This window comes from Ambystoma mexicanum, unplaced genomic scaffold, assembly GCF_040938575.1.
Source record: "Ambystoma mexicanum isolate Mex_15411 unplaced genomic scaffold, UKY_AmexF1_1 Mex_scaf20, whole genome shotgun sequence".
NCBI lineage: Eukaryota > Metazoa > Chordata > Amphibia > Caudata > Ambystomatidae > Ambystoma > Ambystoma mexicanum.
This window is the reverse complement of record NW_027182434.1, coordinates 807,626-828,113: the sequence shown is the minus strand read 5'-3', so window position 1 is coordinate 828,113 and position 20,488 is coordinate 807,626. Positions and strand designations below refer to the sequence as shown.

At 51.3% G+C, this 20,488-nt stretch overlaps 7 non-coding genes across 7 annotated transcripts; all 7 read left to right on the top strand.

Annotated features, from left to right (window-relative positions):
• On the top strand, nt 1-72 carry TRNAD-GUC (transfer RNA aspartic acid (anticodon GUC)). The gene has a single exon. It is a non-coding gene; the product is annotated as a tRNA-Asp (tRNA).
• A 1,396-nt stretch (nt 73-1,468) lies between these two features.
• TRNAD-GUC (transfer RNA aspartic acid (anticodon GUC)) lies at nt 1,469-1,540 on the top strand. The gene has a single exon. It is a non-coding gene; the product is annotated as a tRNA-Asp (tRNA).
• A 1,396-nt stretch (nt 1,541-2,936) lies between these two features.
• On the top strand, nt 2,937-3,008 carry TRNAD-GUC (transfer RNA aspartic acid (anticodon GUC)). The gene has a single exon. It is a non-coding gene; the product is annotated as a tRNA-Asp (tRNA).
• A 4,293-nt stretch (nt 3,009-7,301) lies between these two features.
• TRNAD-GUC (transfer RNA aspartic acid (anticodon GUC)) lies at nt 7,302-7,373 on the top strand. Its single transcript has one exon. It is a non-coding gene; the product is annotated as a tRNA-Asp (tRNA).
• Nucleotides 7,374-13,122: 5,749 nt separating this feature from the next.
• Nucleotides 13,123-13,194, top strand: TRNAD-GUC (transfer RNA aspartic acid (anticodon GUC)). Its single transcript has one exon. It is a non-coding gene; the product is annotated as a tRNA-Asp (tRNA).
• A 1,396-nt stretch (nt 13,195-14,590) lies between these two features.
• On the top strand, nt 14,591-14,662 carry TRNAD-GUC (transfer RNA aspartic acid (anticodon GUC)). The gene has a single exon. It is a non-coding gene; the product is annotated as a tRNA-Asp (tRNA).
• Nucleotides 14,663-17,508: 2,846 nt separating this feature from the next.
• Nucleotides 17,509-17,580, top strand: TRNAD-GUC (transfer RNA aspartic acid (anticodon GUC)). The gene has a single exon. It is a non-coding gene; the product is annotated as a tRNA-Asp (tRNA).
• Nucleotides 17,581-20,488: the final 2,908 nt, after the last annotated feature.

Here is a 20,488-nt window from a genome sequence, read left to right as displayed (position 1 = left end):
TCCTCGTTAGTATAGTGGTCAGTATCCCCGCCTGTCACGCGGGAGACCGGGGTTCAATTCCCCGACGGGGAGGTTAAACCTTTTCTGGATTTTTTTTAGTTCTTGACAAATATTCTTGAAGATTAGGCTGAGTCAAGTAGGGAATGGGTGCCAAGAACTGACTCTTTAAGAAAAAAGCACCGGCAACGCTAGTCATCGTACAATATTTGTGCACAATTGCTTACATTAGGCGGCCGGTCCACTTTATTGAGTCCCCCTCAGCACCATTTAGTGCTCCTGTTGTCTGCGAAGTCCAAATTGTAACCCTGAATCAGTTCCTCTTCTGACCCTTTGTATCATGTTACATGACGAGTAATGATCACCTGTTAGCTTTATCCCTAATTATAACTCTCACTCTTTCCCTGCATCTAACCCTAGCTCTAATCCCATCATTAACCTCGGTCCGGGCACACGCGTGAACCCCTACTCTCGTCTCAGCCTCTCCTGGTGATACATCACACCTGGGATCGTTTGCTCCCTGTGGGCTGTGGGAAATTTGCTACCAGCACGCCCTGGAAGTGGGGCTCATTCCGCTGCAACGGGAGGTCTTCCCAGGACGCGTCACAGCTCAACGCAAGAGCTCCTGGGTTTCGAAGGCTCTTGCAGCAAGCCTTCACAAAGCAGCAGGGAGCGCCGTTCCAGATGGGAAACTTGAGACTGGATGTCCAGAAAAGCAAGACGTCAGAAGCGAAACCTTTTTCCTGCAGGGTGTGGCATACCATCCGCTTGCTCATTGCGACAGAGGTGGCACTAATGAAGGAAGAGGTCAACGTTACGTTCTTCTTTAAAATGCAAGGCCAGGAAAAGTGGCAGCGGTGGGATTTGAACCCACGCCTCCGAAGAGACTGGAGCCTTAATCCAGCGCCTTAGACCGCTCGGCCACGCTACCTCCCTGCTAGTCGCCGAAAGCGGAACTTGACCCGTTGCCCGGCCCGCTTTAGTGCTTTGCCTTTTCTCCTTGGAAAGTCTGGAGACAGGCAGTGGAAGGGCAGGCAAACTGTCAGGTGCGCAGAGGAGGGGAGACCATGAGGCAAGGTGGGAGATGGGGGCAAGAAGTGAGAAAAAAACTAATCGCAAGCTAGGGCAGGATTCGGAAAGTGAAGCCGAAAAGGGGCTTAGCATGCAGCCCAGGGGTTTCTTTGACTGTCCTAAGCCCACAGGGACTTTGCCGTCCTCAGCTCATGAGACTTGAGATGGGTAGCTTGATTTGCTGAGGAAATGCGGGATGACAGATTCAACTCTGGAGTCAAACATAGCCCGGAACTATCGCCTTAAACTGAGTTTTAAGCCTGGTGCCGATAAAAAGAAAGAAATTAGCCTTAGATCGGGCAAGCCGTTTGACGGGGGAAAATGAGACCCCCTAGGCCATCTAGGTGGTCGCTGGATGCTGTGCAGACATCAGCAGCTGTTCATTTCATGCCCTCACGTCTCCTCGTTAGTATAGTGGTCAGTATCCCCGCCTGTCACGCGGGAGACCGGGGTTCAATTCCCCGACGGGGAGGTTAAACCTTTTCTGGATTTTTTTTAGTTCTTGACAAATATTCTTGAAGATTAGGCTGAGTCAAGTAGGGAATGGGTGCCAAGAACTGACTCTTTAAGAAAAAAGCACCGGCAACGCTAGTCATCGTACAATATTTGTGCACAATTGCTTACATTAGGCGGCCGGTCCACTTTATTGAGTCCCCCTCAGCACCATTTAGTGCTCCTGTTGTCTGCGAAGTCCAAATTGTAACCCTGAATCAGTTCCTCTTCTGACCCTTTGTATCATGTTACATGACGAGTAATGATCACCTGTTAGCTTTATCCCTAATTATAACTCTCACTCTTTCCCTGCATCTAACCCTAGCTCTAATCCCATCATTAACCTCGGTCCGGGCACACGCGTGAACCCCTACTCTCGTCTCAGCCTCTCCTGGTGATACATCACACCTGGGATCGTTTGCTCCCTGTGGGCTGTGGGAAATTTGCTACCAGCACGCCCTGGAAGTGGGGCTCATTCCGCTGCAACGGGAGGTCTTCCCAGGACGCGTCACAGCTCAACGCAAGAGCTCCTGGGTTTCGAAGGCTCTTGCAGCAAGCCTTCACAAAGCAGCAGGGAGCGCCGTTCCAGATGGGAAACTTGAGACTGGATGTCCAGAAAAGCAAGACGTCAGAAGCGAAACCTTTTTCCTGCAGGGTGTGGCATACCATCCGCTTGCTCATTGCGACAGAGGTGGCACTAATGAAGGAAGAGGTCAACGTTACGTTCTTCTTTAAAATGCAAGGCCAGGAAAAGTGGCAGCGGTGGGATTTGAACCCACGCCTCCGAAGAGACTGGAGCCTTAATCCAGCGCCTTAGACCGCTCGGCCACGCTACCTCCCTGCTAGTCGCCGAAAGCGGAACTTGACCCGTTGCCCGGCCCGCTTTAGTGCTTTGCCTTTTCTCCTTGGAAAGTCTGGAGACAGGCAGTGGAAGGGCAGGCAAACTGTCAGGTGCGCAGAGGAGGGGAGACCATGAGGCAAGGTGGGAGATGGGGGCAAGAAGTGAGAAAAAAACTAATCGCAAGCTAGGGCAGGATTCGGAAAGTGAAGCCGAAAAGGGGCTTAGCATGCAGCCCAGGGGTTTCTTTGACTGTCCTAAGCCCACAGGGACTTTGCCGTCCTCAGCTCATGAGACTTGAGATGGGTAGCTTGATTTGCTGAGGAAATGCGGGATGACAGATTCAACTCTGGAGTCAAACATAGCCCGGAACTATCGCCTTAAACTGAGTTTTAAGCCTGGTGCCGATAAAAAGAAAGAAATTAGCCTTAGATCGGGCAAGCCGTTTGACGGGGGAAAATGAGACCCCCTAGGCCATCTAGGTGGTCGCTGGATGCTGTGCAGACATCAGCAGCTGTTCATTTCATGCCCTCACGTCTCCTCGTTAGTATAGTGGTCAGTATCCCCGCCTGTCACGCGGGAGACCGGGGTTCAATTCCCCGACGGGGAGGTTAAACCTTTTCTGGATTTTTTTTAGTTCTTGACAAATATTCTTGAAGATTAGGCTGAGTCAAGTAGGGAATGGGTGCCAAGAACTGACTCTTTAAGAAAAAAGCACCGGCAACGCTAGTCATCGTACAATATTTGTGCACAATTGCTTACATTAGGCGGCCGGTCCACTTTATTGAGTCCCCCTCAGCACCATTTAGTGCTCCTGTTGTCTGCGAAGTCCAAATTGTAACCCTGAATCAGTTCCTCTTCTGACCCTTTGTATCATGTTACATGACGAGTAATGATCACCTGTTAGCTTTATCCCTAATTATAACTCTCACTCTTTCCCTGCATCTAACCCTAGCTCTAATCCCATCATTAACCTCGGTCCGGGCACACGCGTGAACCCCTACTCTCGTCTCAGCCTCTCCTGGTGATACATCACACCTGGGATCGTTTGCTCCCTGTGGGCTGTGGGAAATTTGCTACCAGCACGCCCTGGAAGTGGGGCTCATTCCGCTGCAACGGGAGGTCTTCCCAGGACGCGTCACAGCTCAACGCAAGAGCTCCTGGGTTTCGAAGGCTCTTGCAGCAAGCCTTCACAAAGCAGCAGGGAGCGCCGTTCCAGATGGGAAACTTGAGACTGGATGTCCAGAAAAGCAAGACGTCAGAAGCGAAACCTTTTTCCTGCAGGGTGTGGCATACCATCCGCTTGCTCATTGCGACAGAGGTGGCACTAATGAAGGAAGAGGTCAACGTTATGTTCTTCTTTAAAATGCAAGGCCAGGAAAAGTGGCAGCGGTGGGATTTGAACCCACGCCTCCGAAGAGACTGGAGCCTTAATCCAGCGCCTTAGACCGCTCGGCCACGCTACCTCCCTGCTAGTCGCTGAAAGCGGAACTTGACCCGTTGCCCGGCCCGCTTTAGTGCTTTGCCTTTTCTCCTTGGAAAGTCTGGAGACAGGCAGTGGAAGGGCAGGCAAACTGTCAGGTGCGCAGAGGAGGGGAGACCATGAGGCAAGGTGGGAGATGGGGGCAAGAAGTGAGAAAAAAACTAATCGCAAGCTAGGGCAGGATTCGGAAAGTGAAGCCGAAAAGGGGCTTAGCATGCAGCCCAGGGGTTTCTTTGACTGTCCTAAGCCCACAGGGACTTTGCCGTCCTCAGCTCATGAGACTTGAGATGGGTAGCTTGATTTGCTGAGGAAATGCGGGATGACAGATTCAACTCTGGAGTCAAACATAGCCCGGAACTATCGCCTTAAACTGAGTTTTAAGCCTGGTGCCGATAAAAAGAAAGAAATTAGCCTTAGATCGGGCAAGCCGTTTGACGGGGAAAATGAGACCCCCCTAGGCCAGCTAGGTGGTCGCTGGATGCTGTGCAGACATCAGCAGCTGTTCATTTCATGCCCTCACGTCTCCTCGTTAGTATAGTGGTCAGTATCCCCGAGGTTAAACCTTTTCTGGATTTTTTTTAGTTCTTGACAAATATTCTTGAAGATTAGGCTGAGTCAAGTAGGGAATGGGTGCCAAGAACTGACTCTTTAAGAAAAAAGCACCGGCAACGCTAGTCATCGTACAATATTTGTGCACAATTGCTTACATTAGGCGGCCGGTCCACTTTATTGAGTCCCCCTCAGCACCATTTAGTGCTCCTGTTGTCTGCGAAGTCCAAATTGTAACCCTGAATCAGTTCCTCTTCTGACCCTTTGTATCATGTTACATGACGAGTAATGATCACCTGTTAGCTTTATCCCTAATTATAACTCTCACTCTTTCCCTGCATCTAACCCTAGCTCTAATCCCATCATTAACCTCGGTCCGGGCACACGCGTGAACCCCTACTCTCATCTCAGCCTCTCCTGGTGATACATCACACCTGGGATCGTTTGCTCCCTGTGGGCTGTGGGAAATTTGCTACCAGCACGCCCTGGAAGTGGGGCTCATTCCGCTGCAACGGGAGGTCTTCCCAGGACGCGTCACAGCTCAACGCAAGAGCTCCTGGGTTTCGAAGGCTCTTGCAGCAAGCCTTCACAAAGCAGCAGGGAGCGCCGTTCCAGATGGGAAACTTGAGACTGGATGTCCAGAAAAGCAAGACGTCAGAAGCGAAACCTTTTTCCTGCAGGGTGTGGCATACCATCCGCTTGCTCATTGCGACAGAGGTGGCACTAATGAAGGAAGAGGTCAACGTTACGTTCTTCTTTAAAATGCAAGGCCAGGAAAAGTGGCAGCGGTGGGATTTGAACCCACGCCTCCGAAGAGACTGGAGCCTTAATCCAGCGCCTTAGACCGCTCGGCCACGCTACCTCCCTGCTAGTCGCCGAAAGCGGAACTTGACCCGTTGCCCGGCCCGCTTTAGTGCTTTGCCTTTTCTCCTTGGAAAGTCTGGAGACAGGCAGTGGAAGGGCAGGCAAACTGTCAGGTGCGCAGAGGAGGGGAGACCATGAGGCAAGGTGGGAGATGGGGGCAAGAAGTGAGAAAAAAACTAATCGCAAGCTAGGGCAGGATTCGGAAAGTGAAGCCGAAAAGGGGCTTAGCATGCAGCCCAGGGGTTTCTTTGACTGTCCTAAGCCCACAGGGACTTTGCCGTCCTCAGCTCATGAGACTTGAGATGGGTAGCTTGATTTGCTGAGGAAATGCGGGATGACAGATTCAACTCTGGAGTCAAACATAGCCCGGAACTATCGCCTTAAACTGAGTTTTAAGCCTGGTGCCGATAAAAAGAAAGAAATTAGCCTTAGATCGGGCAAGCCGTTTGACGGGGGAAAATGAGACCCCCTAGGCCAGCTAGGTGGTCGCTGGATGCTGTGCAGACATCAGCAGCTGTTCATTTCATGCCCTCACGTCTCCTCGTTAGTATAGTGGTCAGTATCCCCGCCTGTCACGCGGGAGACCGGGGCTCAATTCCCCGACGGGGAGGTTAAACCTTTTCTGGATTTTTTTTAGTTCTTGACAAATATTCTTGAAGATTAGGCTGAGTCAAGTAGGGAATGGGTGCCAAGAACTGACTCTTTAAGAAAAAAGCACCGGCAACGCTAGTCATCGTACAATATTTGTGCACAATTGCTTACATTAGGCGGCCGGTCCACTTTATTGAGTCCCCCTCAGCACCATTTAGTGCTCCTGTTGTCTGCGAAGTCCAAATTGTAACCCTGAATCAGTTCCTCTTCTGACCCTTTGTATCATGTTACATGACGAGTAATGATCACCTGTTAGCTTTATCCCTAATTATAACTCTCACTCTTTCCCTGCATCTAACCCTAGCTCTAATCCCATCATTAACCTCGGTCCGGGCACACGCGTGAACCCCTACTCTCATCTCAGCCTCTCCTGGTGATACATCACACCTGGGATCGTTTGCTCCCTGTGGGCTGTGGGAAATTTGCTACCAGCACGCCCTGGAAGTGGGGCTCATTCCGCTGCAACGGGAGGTCTTCCCAGGACGCGTCACAGCTCAACGCAAGAGCTCCTGGGTTTCGAAGGCTCTTGCAGCAAGCCTTCACAAAGCAGCAGGGAGCGCCGTTCCAGATGGGAAACTTGAGACTGGATGTCCAGAAAAGCAAGACGTCAGAAGCGAAACCTTTTTCCTGCAGGGTGTGGCATACCATCCGCTTGCTCATTGCGACAGAGGTGGCACTAATGAAGGAAGAGGTCAACGTTACGTTCTTCTTTAAAATGCAAGGCCAGGAAAAGTGGCAGCGGTGGGATTTGAACCCACGCCTCCGAAGAGACTGGAGCCTTAATCCAGCGCCTTAGACCGCTCGGCCACGCTACCTCCCTGCTAGTCGCCGAAAGCGGAACTTGACCCGTTGCCCGGCCCGCTTTAGTGCTTTGCCTTTTCTCCTTGGAAAGTCTGGAGACAGGCAGTGGAAGGGCAGGCAAACTGTCAGGTGCGCAGAGGAGGGGAGACCATGAGGCAAGGTGGGAGATGGGGGCAAGAAGTGAGAAAAAAACTAATCGCAAGCTAGGGCAGGATTCGGAAAGTGAAGCCGAAAAGGGGCTTAGCATGCAGCCCAGGGGTTTCTTTGACTGTCCTAAGCCCACAGGGACTTTGCCGTCCTCAGCTCATGAGACTTGATATGGGTAGCTTGATTTGCTGAGGAAATGCGGGATGACAGATTCAACTCTGGAGTCAAACATAGCCCGGAACTATCGCCTTAAACTGAGTTTTAAGCCTGGTGCCGATAAAAAGAAAGAAATTAGCCTTAGATCGGGCAAGCCGTTTGACGGGGGAAAATGAGACCCCCCTAGGCCAGCTAGGTGGTCGCTGGATGCTGTGCAGACATCAGCAGCTGTTCATTTCATGCCCTCACGTCTCCTCGTTAGTATAGTGGTCAGTATCCCCGCCTGTCACGCGGGAGACCGGGGTTCAATTCCCCGACGGGGAGGTTAAACCTTTTCTGGATTTTTTTTAGTTCTTGACAAATATTCTTGAAGATTAGGCTGAGTCAAGTAGGGAATGGGTGCCAAGAACTGACTCTTTAAGAAAAAAGCACCGGCAACGCTAGTCATCGTACAATATTTGTGCACAATTGCTTACATTAGGCGGCCGGTCCACTTTATTGAGTCCCCCTCAGCACCATTTAGTGCTCCTGTTGTCTGCGAAGTCCAAATTGTAACCCTGAATCAGTTCCTCTTCTGACCCTTTGTATCATGTTACATGACGAGTAATGATCACCTGTTAGCTTTATCCCTAATTATAACTCTCACTCTTTCCCTGCATCTAACCCTAGCTCTAATCCCATCATTAACCTCGGTCCGGGCACACGCGTGAACCCCTACTCTCGTCTCAGCCTCTCCTGGTGATACATCACACCTGGGATCGTTTGCTCCCTGTGGGCTGTGGGAAATTTGCTACCAGCACGCCCTGGAAGTGGGGCTCATTCCGCTGCAACGGGAGGTCTTCCCAGGACGCGTCACAGCTCAACGCAAGAGCTCCTGGGTTTCGAAGGCTCTTGCAGCAAGCCTTCACAAAGCAGCAGGGAGCGCCGTTCCAGATGGGAAACTTGAGACTGGATGTCCAGAAAAGCAAGACGTCAGAAGCGAAACCTTTTTCCTGCAGGGTGTGGCATACCATCCGCTTGCTCATTGCGACAGAGGTGGCACTAATGAAGGAAGAGGTCAACGTTACGTTCTTCTTTAAAATGCAAGGCCAGGAAAAGTGGCAGCGGTGGGATTTGAACCCACGCCTCCGAAGAGACTGGAGCCTTAATCCAGCGCCTTAGACCGCTCGGCCACGCTACCTCCCTGCTAGTCGCCGAAAGCGGAACTTGACCCGTTGCCCGGCCCGCTTTAGTGCTTTGCCTTTTCTCCTTGGAAAGTCTGGAGACAGGCAGTGGAAGGGCAGGCAAACTGTCAGGTGCGCAGAGGAGGGGAGACCATGAGGCAAGGTGGGAGATGGGGGCAAGAAGTGAGAAAAAAACTAATCGCAAGCTAGGGCAGGATTCGGAAAGTGAAGCCGAAAAGGGGCTTAGCATGCAGCCCAGGGGTTTCTTTGACTGTCCTAAGCCCACAGGGACTTTGCCGTCCTCAGCTCATGAGACTTGAGATGGGTAGCTTGATTTGCTGAGGAAATGCGGGATGACAGATTCAACTCTGGAGTCAAACATAGCCCGGAACTATCGCCTTAAACTGAGTTTTAAGCCTGGTGCCGATAAAAAGAAAGAAATTAGCCTTAGATCGGGCAAGCCGTTTGACGGGGGAAAATGAGACCCCCTAGGCCATCTAGGTGGTCGCTGGATGCTGTGCAGACATCAGCAGCTGTTCATTTCATGCCCTCACGTCTCCTCGTTAGTATAGTGGTCAGTCACGCGAGAGACCGGGGTTCAATTCCCCGACGGGGAGGTTAAACCTTTTCTGGATTTTTTTTAGTTCTTGACAAATATTCTTGAAGATTAGGCTGAGTCAAGTAGGGAATGGGTGCCAAGAACTGACTCTTTAAGAAAAAAGCACCGGCAACGCTAGTCATCGTACAATATTTGTGCACAATTGCTTACATTAGGCGGCCGGTCCACTTTATTGAGTCCCCCTCAGCACCATTTAGTGCTCCTGTTGTCTGCGAAGTCCAAATTGTAACCCTGAATCAGTTCCTCTTCTGACCCTTTGTATCATGTTACATGACGAGTAATGATCACCTGTTAGCTTTATCCCTAATTATAACTCTCACTCTTTCCCTGCATCTAACCCTATCTCTAATCCCATCATTAACCTCGGTCCGGGCACACGCGTGAACCCCTACTCTCGTCTCAGCCTCTCCTGGTGATACATCACACCTGGGATCGTTTGCTCCCTGTGGGCTGTGGGAAATTTGCTACCAGCACGCCCTGGAAGTGGGGCTCATTCCGCTGCAACGGGAGGTCTTCCCAGGACGCGTCACAGCTCAACGCAAGAGCTCCTGGGTTTCGAAGGCTCTTGCAGCAAGCCTTCACAAAGCAGCAGGGAGCGCCGTTCCAGATGGGAAACTTGAGACTGGATGTCCAGAAAAGCAAGACGTCAGAAGCGAAACCTTTTTCCTGCAGGGTGTGGCATACCATCCGCTTGCTCATTGCGACAGAGGTGGCACTAATGAAGGAAGAGGTCAACGTTATGTTCTTCTTTAAAATGCAAGGCCAGGAAAAGTGGCAGCGGTGGGATTTGAACCCACGCCTCCGAAGAGACTGGAGCCTTAATCCAGCGCCTTAGACCGCTCGGCCACGCTACCTCCCTGCTAGTCGCTGAAAGCGGAACTTGACCCGTTGCCCGGCCCGCTTTAGTGCTTTGCCTTTTCTCCTTGGAAAGTCTGGAGACAGGCAGTGGAAGGGCAGGCAAACTGTCAGGTGCGCAGAGGAGGGGAGACCATGAGGCAAGGTGGGAGATGGGGGCAAGAAGTGAGAAAAAAACTAATCGCAAGCTAGGGCAGGATTCGGAAAGTGAAGCCGAAAAGGGGCTTAGCATGCAGCCCAGGGGTTTCTTTGACTGTCCTAAGCCCACAGGGACTTTGCCGTCCTCAGCTCATGAGACTTGAGATGGGTAGCTTGATTTGCTGAGGAAATGCGGGATGACAGATTCAACTCTGGAGTCAAACATAGCCCGGAACTATCGCCTTAAACTGAGTTTTAAGCCTGGTGCCGATAAAAAGAAAGAAATTAGCCTTAGATCGGGCAAGCCGTTTGACGGGGAAAATGAGACCCCCCTAGGCCAGCTAGGTGGTCGCTGGATGCTGTGCAGACATCAGCAGCTGTTCATTTCATGCCCTCACGTCTCCTCGTTAGTATAGTGGTCAGTATCCCCGAGGTTAAACCTTTTCTGGATTTTTTTTAGTTCTTGACAAATATTCTTGAAGATTAGGCTGAGTCAAGTAGGGAATGGGTGCCAAGAACTGACTCTTTAAGAAAAAAGCACCGGCAACGCTAGTCATCGTACAATATTTGTGCACAATTGCTTACATTAGGCGGCCGGTCCACTTTATTGAGTCCCCCTCAGCACCATTTAGTGCTCCTGTTGTCTGCGAAGTCCAAATTGTAACCCTGAATCAGTTCCTCTTCTGACCCTTTGTATCATGTTACATGACGAGTAATGATCACCTGTTAGCTTTATCCCTAATTATAACTCTCACTCTTTCCCTGCATCTAACCCTAGCTCTAATCCCATCATTAACCTCGGTCCGGGCACACGCGTGAACCCCTACTCTCATCTCAGCCTCTCCTGGTGATACATCACACCTGGGATCGTTTGCTCCCTGTGGGCTGTGGGAAATTTGCTACCAGCACGCCCTGGAAGTGGGGCTCATTCCGCTGCAACGGGAGGTCTTCCCAGGACGCGTCACAGCTCAACGCAAGAGCTCCTGGGTTTCGAAGGCTCTTGCAGCAAGCCTTCACAAAGCAGCAGGGAGCGCCGTTCCAGATGGGAAACTTGAGACTGGATGTCCAGAAAAGCAAGACGTCAGAAGCGAAACCTTTTTCCTGCAGGGTGTGGCATACCATCCGCTTGCTCATTGCGACAGAGGTGGCACTAATGAAGGAAGAGGTCAACGTTACGTTCTTCTTTAAAATGCAAGGCCAGGAAAAGTGGCAGCGGTGGGATTTGAACCCACGCCTCCGAAGAGACTGGAGCCTTAATCCAGCGCCTTAGACCGCTCGGCCACGCTACCTCCCTGCTAGTCGCCGAAAGCGGAACTTGACCCGTTGCCCGGCCCGCTTTAGTGCTTTGCCTTTTCTCCTTGGAAAGTCTGGAGACAGGCAGTGGAAGGGCAGGCAAACTGTCAGGTGCGCAGAGGAGGGGAGACCATGAGGCAAGGTGGGAGATGGGGGCAAGAAGTGAGAAAAAAACTAATCGCAAGCTAGGGCAGGATTCGGAAAGTGAAGCCGAAAAGGGGCTTAGCATGCAGCCCAGGGGTTTCTTTGACTGTCCTAAGCCCACAGGGACTTTGCCGTCCTCAGCTCATGAGACTTGAGATGGGTAGCTTGATTTGCTGAGGAAATGCGGGATGACAGATTCAACTCTGGAGTCAAACATAGCCCGGAACTATCGCCTTAAACTGAGTTTTAAGCCTGGTGCCGATAAAAAGAAAGAAATTAGCCTTAGATCGGGCAAGCCGTTTGACGGGGGAAAATGAGACCCCCTAGGCCAGCTAGGTGGTCGCTGGATGCTGTGCAGACATCAGCAGCTGTTCATTTCATGCCCTCACGTCTCCTCGTTAGTATAGTGGTCAGTATCCCCGCCTGTCACGCGGGAGACCGGGGCTCAATTCCCCGACGGGGAGGTTAAACCTTTTCTGGATTTTTTTTAGTTCTTGACAAATATTCTTGAAGATTAGGCTGAGTCAAGTAGGGAATGGGTGCCAAGAACTGACTCTTTAAGAAAAAAGCACCGGCAACGCTAGTCATCGTACAATATTTGTGCACAATTGCTTACATTAGGCGGCCGGTCCACTTTATTGAGTCCCCCTCAGCACCATTTAGTGCTCCTGTTGTCTGCGAAGTCCAAATTGTAACCCTGAATCAGTTCCTCTTCTGACCCTTTGTATCATGTTACATGACGAGTAATGATCACCTGTTAGCTTTATCCCTAATTATAACTCTCACTCTTTCCCTGCATCTAACCCTAGCTCTAATCCCATCATTAACCTCGGTCCGGGCACACGCGTGAACCCCTACTCTCATCTCAGCCTCTCCTGGTGATACATCACACCTGGGATCGTTTGCTCCCTGTGGGCTGTGGGAAATTTGCTACCAGCACGCCCTGGAAGTGGGGCTCATTCCGCTGCAACGGGAGGTCTTCCCAGGACGCGTCACAGCTCAACGCAAGAGCTCCTGGGTTTCGAAGGCTCTTGCAGCAAGCCTTCACAAAGCAGCAGGGAGCGCCGTTCCAGATGGGAAACTTGAGACTGGATGTCCAGAAAAGCAAGACGTCAGAAGCGAAACCTTTTTCCTGCAGGGTGTGGCATACCATCCGCTTGCTCATTGCGACAGAGGTGGCACTAATGAAGGAAGAGGTCAACGTTACGTTCTTCTTTAAAATGCAAGGCCAGGAAAAGTGGCAGCGGTGGGATTTGAACCCACGCCTCCGAAGAGACTGGAGCCTTAATCCAGCGCCTTAGACCGCTCGGCCACGCTACCTCCCTGCTAGTCGCCGAAAGCGGAACTTGACCCGTTGCCCGGCCCGCTTTAGTGCTTTGCCTTTTCTCCTTGGAAAGTCTGGAGACAGGCAGTGGAAGGGCAGGCAAACTGTCAGGTGCGCAGAGGAGGGGAGACCATGAGGCAAGGTGGGAGATGGGGGCAAGAAGTGAGAAAAAAACTAATCGCAAGCTAGGGCAGGATTCGGAAAGTGAAGCCGAAAAGGGGCTTAGCATGCAGCCCAGGGGTTTCTTTGACTGTCCTAAGCCCACAGGGACTTTGCCGTCCTCAGCTCATGAGACTTGATATGGGTAGCTTGATTTGCTGAGGAAATGCGGGATGACAGATTCAACTCTGGAGTCAAACATAGCCCGGAACTATCGCCTTAAACTGAGTTTTAAGCCTGGTGCCGATAAAAAGAAAGAAATTAGCCTTAGATCGGGCAAGCCGTTTGACGGGGGAAAATGAGACCCCCCTAGGCCAGCTAGGTGGTCGCTGGATGCTGTGCAGACATCAGCAGCTGTTCATTTCATGCCCTCACGTCTCCTCGTTAGTATAGTGGTCAGTATCCCCGCCTGTCACGCGGGAGACCGGGGTTCAATTCCCCGACGGGGAGGTTAAACCTTTTCTGGATTTTTTTTAGTTCTTGACAAATATTCTTGAAGATTAGGCTGAGTCAAGTAGGGAATGGGTGCCAAGAACTGACTCTTTAAGAAAAAAGCACCGGCAACGCTAGTCATCGTACAATATTTGTGCACAATTGCTTACATTAGGCGGCCGGTCCACTTTATTGAGTCCCCCTCAGCACCATTTAGTGCTCCTGTTGTCTGCGAAGTCCAAATTGTAACCCTGAATCAGTTCCTCTTCTGACCCTTTGTATCATGTTACATGACGAGTAATGATCACCTGTTAGCTTTATCCCTAATTATAACTCTCACTCTTTCCCTGCATCTAACCCTAGCTCTAATCCCATCATTAACCTCGGTCCGGGCACACGCGTGAACCCTTACTCTCATCTCAGCCTCTCCTGGTGATACATCACACCTGGGATCGTTTGCTCCCTGTGGGCTGTGGGAAATTTGCTACCAGCACGCCCTGGAAGTGGGGCTCATTCCGCTGCAACGGGAGGTCTTCCCAGGACGCGTCACAGCTCAACGCAAGAGCTCCTGGGTTTCGAAGGCTCTTGCAGCAAGCCTTCACAAAGCAGCAGGGAGCGCCGTTCCAGATGGGAAACTTGAGACTGGATGTCCAGAAAAGCAAGACGTCAGAAGCGAAACCTTTTTCCTGCAGGGTGTGGCATACCATCCGCTTGCTCATTGCGACAGAGGTGGCACTAATGAAGGAAGAGGTCAACGTTACGTTCTTCTTTAAAATGCAAGGCCAGGAAAAGTGGCAGCGGTGGGATTTGAACCCACGCCTCCGAAGAGACTGGAGCCTTAATCCAGCGCCTTAGACCGCTCGGCCACGCTACCTCCCTGCTAGTCGCCGAAAGCGGAACTTGACCCGTTGCCCGGCCCGCTTTAGTGCTTTGCCTTTTCTCCTTGGAAAGTCTGGAGACAGGCAGTGGAAGGGCAGGCAAACTGTCAGGTGCGCAGAGGAGGGGAGACCATGAGGCAAGGTGGGAGATGGGGGCAAGAAGTGAGAAAAAAACTAATCGCAAGCTAGGGCAGGATTCGGAAAGTGAAGCCGAAAAGGGGCTTAGCATGCAGCCCAGGGGTTTCTTTGACTGTCCTAAGCCCACAGGGACTTTGCCGTCCTCAGCTCATGAGACTTGAGATGGGTAGCTTGATTTGCTGAGGAAATGCGGGATGACAGATTCAACTCTGGAGTCAAACATAGCCCGGAACTATCGCCTTAAACTGAGTTTTAAGCCTGGTGCCGATAAAAAGAAAGAAATTAGCCTTAGATCGGGCAAGCCGTTTGACGGGGGAAAATGAGACCCCCTAGGCCATCTAGGTGGTCGCTGGATGCTGTGCAGACATCAGCAGCTGTTCATTTCATGCCCTCACGTCTCCTCGTTAGTATAGTGGTCAGTATCCCCGCCTGTCACGCGGGAGACCGGGGTTCAATTCCCCGACGGGGAGGTTAAACCTTTTCTGGATTTTTTTTAGTTCTTGACAAATATTCTTGAAGATTAGGCTGAGTCAAGTAGGGAATGGGTGCCAAGAACTGACTCTTTAAGAAAAAAGCACCGGCAACGCTAGTCATCGTACAATATTTGTGCACAATTGCTTACATTAGGCGGCCGGTCCACTTTATTGAGTCCCCCTCAGCACCATTTAGTGCTCCTGTTGTCTGCGAAGTCCAAATTGTAACCCTGAATCAGTTCCTCTTCTGACCCTTTGTATCATGTTACATGACGAGTAATGATCACCTGTTAGCTTTATCCCTAATTATAACTCTCACTCTTTCCCTGCATCTAACCCTAGCTCTAATCCCATCATTAACCTCGGTCCGGGCACACGCGTGAACCCTTAATCTCATCTCAGCCTCTCCTGGTGATACATCACACCTGGGATCGTTTGCTCCCTGTGGGCTGTGGGAAATTTGCTACCAGCACGCCCTGGAAGTGGGGCTCATTCCGCTGCAACGGGAGGTCTTCCCAGGACGCGTCACAGCTCAACGCAAGAGCTCCTGGGTTTCGAAGGCTCTTGCAGCAAGCCTTCACAAAGCAGCAGGGAGCGCCGTTCCAGATGGGAAACTTGAGACTGGATGTCCAGAAAAGCAAGACGTCAGAAGCGAAACCTTTTTCCTGCAGGGTGTGGCATACCATCCGCTTGCTCATTGCGACAGAGGTGGCACTAATGAAGGAAGAGGTCAACGTTACGTTCTTCTTTAAAATGCAAGGCCAGGAAAAGTGGCAGCGGTGGGATTTGAACCCACGCCTCCGAAGAGACTGGAGCCTTAATCCAGCGCCTTAGACCGCTCGGCCACGCTACCTCCCTGCTAGTCGCCGAAAGCGGAACTTGACCCGTTGCCCGGCCCGCTTTAGTGCTTTGCCTTTTCTCCTTGGAAAGTCTGGAGACAGGCAGTGGAAGGGCAGGCAAACTGTCAGGTGCGCAGAGGAGGGGAGACCATGAGGCAAGGTGGGAGTTGGGGGCAAGAAGTGAGAAAAAAACTAATCGCAAGCTAGGGCAGGATTCGGAAAGTGAAGCCGAAAAGGGGCTTAGCATGCAGCCCAGGGGTTTCTTTGACTGTCCTAAGCCCACAGGGACTTTGCCGTCCTCAGCTCATGAGACTTGAGATGGGTAGCTTGATTTGCTGAGGAAATGCGGGATGACAGATTCAACTCTGGAGTCAAACATAGCCCGGAACTATCGCCTTAAACTGAGTTTTAAGCCTGGTGCCGATAAAAAGAAAGAAATTAGCCTTAGATCGGGCAAGCCGTTTGACGGGGGAAAATGAGACCCCCTAGGCCATCTAGGTGGTCGCTGGATGCTGTGCAGACATCAGCAGCTGTTCATTTCATGCCCTCACGTCTCCTCGTTAGTATAGTGGTCAGTATCCCCGCCTGTCACGCGGGAGACCGGGGAGGTTAAACCTTTTCTGGATTTTTTTTAGTTCTTGACAAATATTCTTGAAGATTAGGCTGAGTCAAGTAGGGAATGGGTGCCAAGAACTGACTCTTTAAGAAAAAAGCACCGGCAACGCTAGTCATCGTACAATATTTGTGCACAATTGCTTACATTAGGCGGCCGGTCCACTTTATTGAGTCCCCCTCAGCACCATTTAGTGCTCCTGTTGTCTGCGAAGTCCAAATTGTAACCCTGAATCAGTTCCTCTTCTGACCCTTTGTATCATGTTACATGACGAGTAATGATCACCTGTTAGCTTTATCCCTAATTATAACTCTCACTCTTTCCCTGCATCTAACCCTAGCTCTAATCCCATCATTAACCTCGGTCCGGGCACACGCGTGAACCCTTACTCTCATCTCAGCCTCTCCTGGTGATACATCACACCTGGGATCGTTTGCTCCCTGTGGGCTGTGGGAAATTTGCTACCAGCACGCCCTGGAAGTAGGGCTCATTCCGCTGCAACGGGAGGTCTTCCCAGGACGCGTCACAGCTCAACGCAAGAGCTCCTGGGTTTCGAAGGCTCTTGCAGCAAGCCTTCACAAAGCAGCAGGGAGCGCCGTTCCAGATGGGAAACTTGAGACTGGATGTCCAGAAAAGCAAGACGTCAGAAGCGAAACCTTTTTCCTGCAGGGTGTGGCATACCATCCGCTTGCTCATTGCGACAGAGGTGGCACTAATGAAGGAAGAGGTCAACGTTACGTTCTTCTTTAAAATGCAAGGCCAGGAAAAGTGGCAGCGGTGGGATTTGAACCCACGCCTCCGAAGAGACTGGAGCCTTAATCCAGCGCCTTAGACCGCTCGGCCACGCTACCTCCCTGCTAGTCGCCGAAAGCGGAACTTGACCCGTTGCCCGGCCCGCTTTAGTGCTTTGCCTTTTCTCCTTGGAAAGTCTGGAGACAGGCAGTGGAAGGGCAGGCAAACTGTCAGGTGCGCAGAGGAGGGGAGACCATGAGGCAAGGTGGGAGATGGGGGCAAGAAGTGAGAAAAAAACTAATCGCAAGCTAGGGCAGGATTCGGAAAGTGAAGCCGAAAAGGGGCTTAGCATGCAGCCCAGGGGTTTCTTTGACTGTCCTAAGCCCACAGGGACTTTGCCGTCCTCAGCTCATGAGACTTGAGATGGGTAGCTTGATTTGCTGAGGAAATGCGGGATGACAGATTCAACTCTGGAGTCAAACATAGCCCGGAACTATCGCCTTAAACTGAGTTTTAAGCCTGGTGCCGATAAAAAGAAAGAAATTAGCCTTAGATCGGGCAAGCCGTTTGACGGGGGAAAATGAGACCCCCTAGGCCATCTAGGTGGTCGCTGGATGCTGTGCAGACATCAGCAGCTGTTCATTTCATGCCCTCACGTCTCCTCGTTAGTATAGTGGTCAGTATCCCCGCCTGTCACGCGGGAGACCGGGGTTCAATTCCCCGACGGGGAGGTTAAACCTTTTCTGGATTTTTTTTAGTTCTTGACAAATATTCTTGAAGATTAGGCTGAGTCAAGTAGGGAATGGGTGCCAAGAACTGACTCTTTAAGAAAAAAGCACCGGCAACGCTAGTCATCGTACAATATTTGTGCACAATTGCTTACATTAGGCGGCCGGTCCACTTTATTGAGTCCCCCTCAGCACCATTTAGTGCTCCTGTTGTCTGCGAAGTCCAAATTGTAACCCTGAATCAGTTCCTCTTCTGACCCTTTGTATCATGTTACATGACGAGTAATGATCACCTGTTAGCTTTATCCCTAATTATAACTCTCACTCTTTCCCTGCATCTAACCCTAGCTCTAATCCCATCATTAACCTCGGTCCGGGCACACGCGTGAACCCCTACTCTCGTCTCAGCCTCTCCTGGTGATACATCACACCTGGGATCGTTTGCTCCCTGTGGGCTGTGGGAAATTTGCTACCAGCACGCCCTGGAAGTGGGGCTCATTCCGCTGCAACGGGAGGTCTTCCCAGGACGCGTCACAGCTCAACGCAAGAGCTCCTGGGTTTCGAAGGCTCTTGCAGCAAGCCTTCACAAAGCAGCAGGGAGCGCCGTTCCAGATGGGAAACTTGAGACTGGATGTCCAGAAAAGCAAGACGTCAGAAGCGAAACCTTTTTCCTGCAGGGTGTGGCATACCATCCGCTTGCTCATTGCGACAGAGGTGGCACTAATGAAGGAAGAGGTCAACGTTACGTTCTTCTTTAAAATGCAAGGCCAGGAAAAGTGGCAGCGGTGGGATTTGAACCCACGCCTCCGAAGAGACTGGAGCCTTAATCCAGCGCCTTAGACCGCTCGGCCACGCTACCTCCCTGCTAGTCGCCGAAAGCGGAACTTGACCCGTTGCCCGGCCCGCTTTAGTGCTTTGCCTTTTCTCCTTGGAAAGTCTGGAGACAGGCAGTGGAAGGGCAGGCAAACTGTCAGGTGCGCAGAGGAGGGGAGACCATGAGGCAAGGTGGGAGATGGGGGCAAGAAGTGAGAAAAAAACTAATCGCAAGCTAGGGCAGGATTCGGAAAGTGAAGCCGAAAAGGGGCTTAGCATGCAGCCCAGGGGTTTCTTTGACTGTCCTAAGCCCACAGGGACTTTGCCGTCCTCAGCTCATGAGACTTGAGATGGGTAGCTTGATTTGCTGAGGAAATGCGGGATGACAGATTCAACTCTGGAGTCAAACATAGCCCGGAACTATCGCCTTAAACTGAGTTTTAAGCCTGGTGCCGATAAAAAGAAAGAAATTAGCCTTAGATCGGGCAAGCCGTTTGACGGGGGAAAATGAGACCCCCTAGGCCATCTAGGTGGTCGCTGGATGCTGTGCAGACATCAGCAGCTGTTCATTTCATGCCCTCACGTCTCCTCGTTAGTATAGTGGTCAGTATCCCCGCCTGTCACGCGAGAGACCGGGGTTCAATTCCCCGACGGGGAGGTTAAACCTTTTCTGGATTTTTTTTAGTTCTTGACAAATATTCTTGAAGATTAGGCTGAGTCAAGTAGGGAATGGGTGCCAAGAACTGACTCTTTAAGAAAAAAGCACCGGCAACGCTAGTCATCGTACAATATTTGTGCACAATTGCTTACATTAGGCGGCCGGTCCACTTTATTGAGTCCCCCTCAGCACCATTTAGTGCTCCTGTTGTCTGCGAAGTCCAAATTGTAACCCTGAATCAGTTCCTCTTCTGACCCTTTGTATCATGTTACATGACGAGTAATGATCACCTGTTAGCTTTATCCCTAATTATAACTCTCACTCTTTCCCTGCATCTAACCCTAGCTCTAATCCCATCATTAACCTCGGTCCGGGCACACGCGTGAACCCCTACTCTCGTCTCAGCCTCTCCTGGTGATACATCACACCTGGGATCGTTTGCTCCCTGTGGGCTGTGGGAAATTTGCTACCAGCACGCCCTGGAAGTGGGGCTCATTCCGCTGCAACGGGAGGTCTTCCCAGGACGCGTCACAGCTCAACGCAAGAGCTCCTGGGTTTCGAAGGCTCTTGCAGCAAGCCTTCACAAAGCAGCAGGGAGCGCCGTTCCAGATGGGAAACTTGAGACTGGATGTCCAGAAAAGCAAGACGTCAGAAGCGAAACCTTTTTCCTGCAGGGTGTGGCATACCATCCGCTTGCTCATTGCGACAGAGGTGGCACTAATGAAGGAAGAGGTCAACGTTATGTTCTTCTTTAAAATGCAAGGCCAGGAAAAGTGGCAGCGGTGGGATTTGAACCCACGCCTCCGAAGAGACTGGAGCCTTAATCCAGCGCCTTAGACCGCTCGGCCACGCTACCTCCCTGCTAGTCGCTGAAAGCGGAACTTGACCCGTTGCCCGGCCCGCTTTAGTGCTTTGCCTTTTCTCCTTGGAAAGTCTGGAGACAGGCAGTGGAAGGGCAGGCAAACTGTCAGGTGCGCAGAGGAGGGGAGACCATGAGGCAAGGTGGGAGATGGGGGCAAGAAGTGAGAAAAAAACTAATCGCAAGCTAGGGCAGGATTCGGAAAGTGAAGCCGAAAAGGGGCTTAGCATGCAGCCCAGGGGTTTCTTTGACTGTCCTAAGCCCACAGGGACTTTGCCGTCCTCAGCTCATGAGACTTGAGATGGGTAGCTTGATTTGCTGAGGAAATGCGGGATGACAGATTCAACTCTGGAGTCAAACATAGCCCGGAACTATCGCCTTAAACTGAGTTTTAAGCCTGGTGCCGATAAAAAGAAAGAAATTAGCCTTAGATCGGGCAAGCCGTTTGACGGGGAAAATGAGACCCCCCTAGGCCAGCTAGGTGGTCGCTGGATGCTGTGCAGACATCAGCAGCTGTTCATTTCATGCCCTCACGTCTCCTCGTTAGTATAGTGGTCAGTATCCCCGAGGTTAAACCTTTT